Source organism: Salmo salar, chromosome 01, assembly GCF_965601325.2.
Source record: "Salmo salar chromosome 01, fSalSal1, whole genome shotgun sequence".
Classification (NCBI taxonomy): Eukaryota; Metazoa; Chordata; class Actinopteri; order Salmoniformes; family Salmonidae; genus Salmo; species Salmo salar.
Window position 1 is genome coordinate 84,406,071 of NC_138291.1, and position 9,568 is coordinate 84,415,638.

Genomic DNA, 9,568 nt, shown 5'->3' on the forward strand with positions numbered 1-9,568 from the left:
CTGACATGAGACACACCCAAGCTTACCTGAGTGCTCCCTCACACCCCTCGTCCCCTGGAGTTTCCATACAGTAACTACTACTCAACACCTCCATACAGTTTAATTCATTCATACCTGGAGGGACAGGGCTTGCCTTTTAGTGCGTGCTCCAAATGCCACCCTATATAGTGTACTACTTTTGACCAGGCCCATATCTCCTTACATAGGGAATAGGGTGCCATTTGGGATGCAATCTAGTCTGCTAGAGCTAGGGACTGCCCTTAACCACAGATCTATGATCAGAATACCTTAGCCCTGAAGATATTCCTATTCATAATGGGATGATAAAAAAACTGGCCCTGTATCAGTGGTTAGGAGCAAGTTGGCAAGCCAATCGTTTTTAGAATGCAGAGAATAAAATGTATTTTGTAGTGTGGACATACACTGAGTGTACAAAACATCAGGAACACTTGCTCTTTCCATTACATAGACTGACCAGGTGAAAGCTATAATCCCTTATTGATGTCACTTGTTAAATCCCCTTCAATCAGTGTAGATGAAGAGGAGGAGACAGGTTATAGAAGGATTTTTAAGCCCTGAAACAATTCAGACATGGATTGTGTATGTATGCCATTCAGAGGGTGAATGGACAAGAGAAAATATTTAAGTTCCTTTGAACAGGGTTTGGTAGTAGGTGCCAGGCACACCAGTTTTAGTGTGTCAAGAACTGCAACGTTGCTGGATTTTCTACACTCAATAGTTGTTTCCTGTGTGTATCAAGAATGGTCCAAAACCCACAGGACATCCAACTAACTTGACACACCTCTGGGAAGCATTGGAGTCAACATGGGCCAGCATCTCTGTGGAACGCTTTCGACACCTTGTAAAGTCCACGCCCCGATGAATTGAGGCTGTTTATCTTAGGAAGGTGTTGTTAATGTTTTGCACAGTGTAGAATGATAATAAATATTCTCTCTCAGCCCCCACACTGAGGGTCACGGGATTTTGTGGGTGGCGTCTGTAAACAGAGAATAATTTCCTGTGGCCTTTAGACACACACACACACACACACACACACACACACACGTTCACACCAGTGGAGGCTCCTCAAAGGAGGAACGAGAGGACCAGTATCCTCAGTGAATTTCATAAAAATGTAAATAATGAAACATTTAAAAAGCTATCCTTTTTAGGAAAAACTATACTAAATATATTCACGTCACCAAACAATTTAATAAAACAAACTGTTGCAACGAAGGTCCACAGTAGCCTCAGCAGCACTCTTTAGGGTTGCACCATGGTGTACCCAGAGGACAGCTAGCTTCTGCCCTCCTCTGGGTACTTTGACTTCAATACAAAACCTAGCAGGCTCATGGTTCTCACCCCCTTCCATAGACTTACACAGTAAATATGACAACTTCCTGAGGATGTCCTCAAACCTATCAGAGCACCTGCAGCATGAACTGACATTTTGTCCACCCAATCAAAGGATCAAATAATTAATCTAGAACTGAAAGCATAAACTACAGCTAGCTAGCACTGCAGTGTGTAAAATGTGGTGAGTAGTTGACTCAAAGAGAGATAAAGACAATAGTTGAACAGTTTTGAAAAAAAAGTATTTAAAAATGAAGGACAAGCAAGAAAGAAAGAGATTATTTTTTAAACTTTCACTTACTTAGCTAGCAAATGCAGCTAGCTAGTTTAGCCTACTGAAACTGGAACTCTTCCAAGTCAAGGTAACCTTTTTGGTTTTACAACTTTATTGCCACCGGGGCCCACCATTGTAACTGCTTATTGACTACTATACACTGTAACGTTACTGCATGATTGTAGCAGGTTCACTAACGTGTTAGTTCTATTAGCTATGCGGACTGTCAATGATGTGCATACTGGGAGCGGAGTCAGGTGCAGGAGAGCAGAGAGTTGTGAACAGGCGCACACTTTATTTAGGCAGGAGAAACCAAAAGACAGACGCCACTGCGTCGAAAACCTCCAGACAATTTGCCAAAGTGCAAAACACGCAGACAGTCACAATAATATGTACAAGCAAATAAACATAGCTCGTGAAATAAAACACGGCATAAATGTACACCAGAAATAACGCGTCAAACATAACACGAAACAATCTCACACAAAGACATGAGGGGGAACAGAGGAATAAATACATAGAGTGTGATTGGGGAATGAAAACCAGGTGTACAGGGAACAAGACAAAACAAATTGATAAATGACAAATGGAGCGGCGATGGCTAGAAAGCCGGTGACGTCGACCGCCGAATGAACAAGGAGAGGAGCACTGACTATGACATTACTTTAGCTAATATGGTGACAACGATGTGGGCTGTGTGTAGCGGTTTGGCTTGGAAAGGTTTTTTCGCCTTGCCACATACAGCTGATGTGTTGTGCATTGAAGTCCCCAAGCAAAGGGATGAGGTGAGAGGAGGAGAGCGCATAGATGTGAGAAGGAATACAACGCGTCTGCTATGTGAACTGTAATTTACGCGTGATCAGGGGTGTATTCTTTCCACCAATTCTGTTGAAAAACATTTCATAAACGGAATAAAACGGAACTAAACGAGTATAAACATACCTGGATTTGTCCAATAGAAACTCTAGTTTGCAACTAATGATTAGTCCAACAGTTGCAGGCAAGATTGTGCACCTCAAATGTGTCTCTCGACCTGTGTGCACCTAAGTTGTAAACTTTCATTCATAGGCTAGGTTGTAGCAACCTCATGATGGGTATAGGGAAAATTTAATGTAGTAGCCTAAACCTATCGCTGTTACATTGAACTGGGTGAATGGAATATGAATGACTGTCATCCAATATGCTGTAATAGAAATTGTATTTATTTATTTATTTTATTTGACCTTTATTTAACCAGGTAGGCAAGTTGAGAACAAGTTCTCATTTACAATTGCGACCTGGCCAAGATAAAGCAAGCAGTTCGACAACATACAACAGAGTTACACATGGAGTAAAACAAACATACAGTCAATAATACAGTAGAAAAATAAGTCTATATACAATTTGAGCAAATGAGGTGAGATAAGGGAGGTAAAGGCAAAAAGGCCATGGTGGCAAAGACAATACAATATAGCAAGTAAAACACTGGAATGGTATATTTGTAGTAGAAGTGCAAAGTACAAATATAAATAATGGGGTGCAAAGGAGCAAAATAAATACAGTAGGGGAAGAGGTAGTTGTTTGGGCTAAATTATAGATGGGCTATGTACAGGTGCAGTGATTTGTGAGCTGCTCTGACAGCTGGTGCTTAAAGTTAGTGAGGGAGATAAGTGTTTCCAGTTTCAGAGATTTTTGTAGTTCGTTCCAGTCATTGGCAACAGAGAACTGGAGGGAGATGTGTTTCCAGTTTCAGAGATTTTTGTAGTTCGTTCCAGTCATTGGCAGCAGAGAACTGGAAGGAGAGATGGCCAAAGGAGGAATTGGCTTTGGGGGTGACCAGTGAGATATACCTGCTGGAGCGCGTGCTACAGGTGGGTGCTACTATGGTGTCCAGTGAGCGGAGATAAGGGGGGACTTTACCTAGCAGGGTCTTGTAGATGACCTGGAGCCAGTGGGTTTGGCGACGAGTATGAAGCGAGGGCCAGCCAACGAGAGCGTACAGGTCGCAGTGGTGGGTAGTATATGGGGCTTTGGTGACAGAACGGATGGCACGGTGATAGACTGCATCCAGTTTGTTGAGTAGGGTATTGGAGGCTATTTTGTAAATGACATCGCCGAAGTCGAGGATCGGTAGGATGGTCAGTTTTACAAGGGTATGTTTGGCAGCATGAGTGAAGGATGCTTTGTTGCGAAATAGGAAGCCAATTCTAGATTTAACTTTGGATTGGAGATGTTTGATGTGAGTCTGGAAGGAGAGTTTACATTCTAACCAGACACCTAGGTATTTGTAGTTGTCCACATATTAAGTCAGAACCGTCCAGAGTAGTGATGCTGGACAGGCGGGCAGGTGCAGGCAGCGATCGGTTGAAGAGCATGCATTTAGTTTTACTTGTATTTAAGAAATAAGGCTATACTCATGAAAAAAAAATGGTCCTCCCTCATCTTAAACGGCACTGACCGCCACTGGGTGATACAGCCTGACAGTATGCTCTCAATTGTACATCTGTAAAAGTTTGTGAGGGTCTTAGGGACCAAGCCTACATTTGTTGCGCCTTCTTCACCACACTGTGTGGGTGGACCATTTCAGATTGTCAGTTATGTGTACTCCGAGGAACTTGAAGCTTTTTACCTTCTCCACTGTGGTCCCGTCAATGTGGATAGGGCATGCTCCCGCTGCTGTCTCCTGAAGTCCACAATCAGCTCATTAATTTTGTTGATGGATAGGTTATCTTCTTGGCAGGGCCCATCACCTCCTCCCTGTAGGCCATCTCGTCATTGTTGGTAATCAGGCCTACTACTGTTGTGTCGTCTGCAAAGTTGATGATTGAGTTGGAGGCGTGCGTGGCCACGCAGTGAACAGGGAGTGCAGGAGGGGGCTGAGCACGCACCCTTGTGCGGCCCCTGTGTTGAGGATCAGCATAGTGGGGGTGTTGTTTCCTGCCTTCACCACCTGGGGGCGTCCAGAAGTCCAAGACCCAGTTGCACAGGGTGACACAGGGCCCCAAGCTTGATGATGAGCTTGGAGGGTACTATGGTGTCAAAGGCTGAGCTTTGGTCAATGAAAAGCATTCTTAGTTATTCCTCTTGTCCAGATGGGATGGGGCAGTGCGATGGCGATTGCATCGTCTGTGGATCTATTGGGGCGGTATGCAAATTGGAGTGGTTCTAGGGTGTCAGGTAAGGTGGAGGTGATGTGATCCTTAACTATCCTCAAAGCACATCATGATGACAGAAGTCAGTGCTACGGTGCAATAGTCTTTTAGTTCAGTTACCTTTGCTTTTTGGGTACAGGAATATTGGTGGACATCTTGAAGCAAGTGGGGACAGCAGACTGGGATAGGGAGAGATTGAATATGTCTGTAAACACTCCAGCCAGCTGGTCTGTGCATGCTTTGAGGACGCGGCTAGGGATGCCTTCTGGGCTGGCAGCCTTGCGATGGTTAACACGCTTAAATGTCTTACTCATGTCGGCCACGGAGAGCGAGAGCCCACAGTCTTGGGAGCGGGCCACATCGGTGGCACTGTGTTATCCTCAAAGTGGGTGAAGAAGGTGTTTAGCATGTCCAGGAGCAAAATGTCGGGGGTCCGCGACGTGGCTGGTTTTCCCTTTGTAATCCATGATTGTTTGTAGACCCTGCCACATACGTCTCGTGTCTGAACTGTTGAATTGCGACTCCACTTTGTCTCTGTACTGACATTTTGCCTGTTTGATTGCCTTACGGAGGGAATAACTACACTGGTTGTATTCAACCATATTCCCAGTCACCTTGCCGTGGTTAAATGCGGTGGTTCGCGCTTTCAGTTTTGCAAGAATGCTGCCATATTGCCACGTTTTTTGGTTTGCCTAGGTTTAAATAGTCACAGTGGGAACAACATCCCCTATGCACTTCCTAATGAACTCAGTCACCGTGTCTGTGTATACGTCAATGTTATTCTTAGAGGCAACCCGCAACATATCCCAGTCCACGTGATCAAAACAATCTTAAAGCATGGATTCTGATTGGTCAGACCATCGTTGAATAGACCTTAGCAAGGGTACTTCCTGTGTGAGTTAATGCCTATAGGAAGGGAGGAGCAGGACGGAGTTGGGATCTGATTCGCCAAAGGGACGGCGGGGGAGTAACAATGGTCAAGAGTTTTTGATGTGCGAGTACTACAGGCAATGTATTGATAGAACTTCAGCAGCGTTTTCCTCAAATTTGCTTCATTAAAATCCCCAGCTACAATAAATACGGCCTCAGGATATGTGATTTCCAGTTTGCACAAAGTCCAGTGTAGTTCCTTGAGGGCCGTTGTGGTATTGACTTAAGGGGGAATATACACGGCTGTGACCATAACTGAAGAGAATTATCTTGGGAGGTATTATGGTCGACATTTGATTGTGAGGTATTCTAGGTCGGGTGAACAAAAGGACTTGAGTTCCTGTACGTTACCACAATCACACCATGAGTAGTTAACCATACATCACCGCCTTTCTTCTTCCCGGAAAGTTCTTTATTCCTGTCTGTACAATGTACTGAGAACCCAGCTGGCTGTATGGACGGGGACAGAGAGAGAGCTGGAGAGAGCCATGATTCCATGAAACAGAGTATGTTACAGTCCCTGATGTCTCTCTGGAAAGAGATCCTCTTCTACTTTATTGACCAGGGACTGAACATTAGTGAGTAATATACTTTTTCCAGCTGTAAGTAATAACAAACAAAACATGCTGGGCTAATAATGTACGAAATAACACAACAAAACAAAATACTGCAACGTTGCTTAGGAGCAAGAAAGCAGAGCTGCCATGTCTGTCAGCGCCAATTTCTGCCTATCAGATTGACTGCCTATCAGATTGGAGGCATGGCTTTCAGATAGTTATATTTGGCCACCCATTAATGTAAATGTTATTCCTGTTAAACATTTTAGGTTTGTATACTGTTACGAACCCCTTTGGCCCTGCAGAATAGGGGGATGGAAACGAGACCCGTAACATATCTCATGCAAATTATAATAGTGAAAAGGAACAGTGAGAACTAATAACAACAGACAACCTAAATCTACCGTCAAACACTTATGGTTTATTTGTTAAACACACGGTAACGGGGGGCTGAGCTGGACCCAAGGAAAGAAATAATAAATATCCAAAAACCCCTAAGCTAGTCTTACTTGCTTCAATAACCGCTAGCTAACTAACCAATAAAATACAGTGGGTGGTCCGCCCAGTTCCAACTAGGGTTCTTAAACAATGTTTTTCCTACGGGTAATGTATGCCCATGGGCGACATGTCTTGGTATCCCCTTTTCCCACCAACAAACAAACAGTCATACTCCACAACAATACATACTCACATAATAACGGACACATGTGACATGTAGGTGCAAAAACAAAAAAGAGATAACTGATTGGGATTCTTTTAAACCAAGGGAAAGAGGATGTAATTGGGTAAGGGAAAATGAGCAGGTGTGTCTTCAGATTGGCGACTGATGAGTGACACCTGTGACTAGGGCAGAAGGAAAGAAAACAAATACACACACAGGATACCTGTATCTGTAACATATACGTCAAATTTAACCTGACCCTGAATATTTATGCACACTAAGTACACACATTAAATATTGTACATACAGTGTTCCAACTTCACAATTTAAATATTCTCTTGAGGAACTCATACACCTCTGTTAGCCTCATTTAAGTTACAAAACTGTCAGTGTTCAACCTTAACATATGATGACTATCATGTTTCAGGTAAGACCCAGATGCCGACAGTGTCGAAGTAACAAAAGTTTATTACTAATACAGGGGCAGACAAAACAACAGGTCAAGGGCAGGCAGAGGTCAATAATCCAGATAGGGTTCAAAAGGCCCAGAACAGACAAACTAAACACCTTCTTTGCCTGCTTTGAGGATAATACAGCGCCACTGTCGCGGCCCACTAACAAGGACAGCGCCCCACCCTCTCCTTCTCCATGGCCAACGTGAGCAAAACATTTAAACGTATCAACCCTTGCAAGGCTGCTGGCCCAGATGACATCCCTAGCCGAGTCCTCAGAGCATGCACAGACCAACTGGCTGGTGTGTTTACGGACATATTCAATCGCCTTCTATCCCAGTCTGCTGTCCTCACAGGCTTCAAGATGGCCACCATTGTTCCTGTACCCAAGAAGGCAAAGATAACTGAAATAAATGACTACCGCCCCGTAGCACTCACTTCTGTCATCATTAAGTGCTTTGAGAGACTAGTCAATGATCATTTCACCTCCACCTTACTGGCCACCCTAGACCCACTTCAGTTTGCATACCTTCCCCAACAGGTCCACAGACGATGCAATCGCCATCACACTGCACACTGCCCTATCCCATCTGGACAAGAGGAATACCGATGTAAGAATGCTGTTCATTGACTACAGCTCAGCATTCAACACCATTGTACCCTCCAAGCTCATCATCGAGCTTGAGGCCCTAGTTCTCAATCCCTCCCTGTGCAAATGGGTCCTGGAGGTAGGAAACAACATCACCACTTCACTGACCCTCAACACTGGGGCCCCACAAAGGTGAATGCTCAGCCCCCTCCTGTACTCCCTGTTCACCCATGACTGCGTGGCCACTTCAGGTTACATACCTTCCCCAACAGGTCCACAGACGATGCAATCTCCATCACACTGCACACTGCCCTATCCCATCTGGACAAGAGGAATACCGATGTAAGAATGCTGTTCATTGACTACAGCTCAGCATTCAACTCAATCATCAAGTTTGCAGACGACACAACAGTAGTGGGCTTGATTACCAACAACGACGAGACAGTCTACAGGGAGGAGGTGAGGGCACTTGGAGTGTGGTGTCAGGAAAACAACCTCTCACTCAACATCAACAAAACAAAGGAGATGATTTTGGACTTCAGGAAACAGCAGAGGGAGCACCCCCCTATCCACATCGAAGGGACAGCAGTGGAGAAGGTGGAAAGTTTTAAGTTCCTCGGCGTACACATCACAGACAAACTGAAATGGTCCACCCACAGAGACAGTGTGGTGAAGAAGGCGCAACAGCATCTCTTCAACCTCAGGAGGCTGAAGACATTTGGTTTGTCACCCAAAACCCTGACAAACTTTTACAGAGCGCAATCGAGAGCATCCTGTCAGGGTGTATCACCGCCTGGTACGGCAACTGCACCGCCCTCATCCGCAAGGCTCTCCAGAGGGTGGGGCGGTCTGCACAACGCATCACCGGGAGCAAACTACCTGCCCTCCATGACACCTACAGCACCCGATGTCAAAGGAAGGCCAAAAAGATCATCAAGGACAACAACCACCCGACCCACTGCCTGTTCACACCGCTACCATCCAAAAGGCGAGATCAGTACAGGTGCATCAAAGCTGGGACCGAGAGACTGAAAAACAGCTTCTATCTCAAGGCCATCAGACTGCTAAACAGCAATCACTAACTCAGAGAGGGTGCTGCCTACATTGAGACCCAATCACTGGCCACTTTAATAAATGGATCACTAGTCACTTTAAACAATGCCACTTTAAATAATGCCACTTTATATAATGCTTACATATCTTACATTACTCATATCATATGTATATATTGTATTGCACCTTGCCTATACCGCTCGGCCGTCGCTCATCCATATATTTATATGTACATATTCTCATTCACACCTTTAGATTTGTGTGTATTAGGTAGTTGTTAGGAAATTGTTAGATTACTTGTTAGATATTACTGCATTATCGGAACTAGAAGCACAATCATTTCACTACACTTGATTTGATTTGATGTGATTGATTTGACTTGTGTGTTGGGGAAAGTGGAATAAGCTTTTTCAATCACTCCCTTGAGTGCTGTGGCCACCCTTTCCTGCTGGGCCCTCAGGTCATTTGTCCCCGTGTGAATTATGATGTGGCTGGGGGACAATAGTCTGTCCTCTGACAACAGCTCCATGACTAGTGTTTGGGCACCAGAGTTTTGCCACTTTGTGTT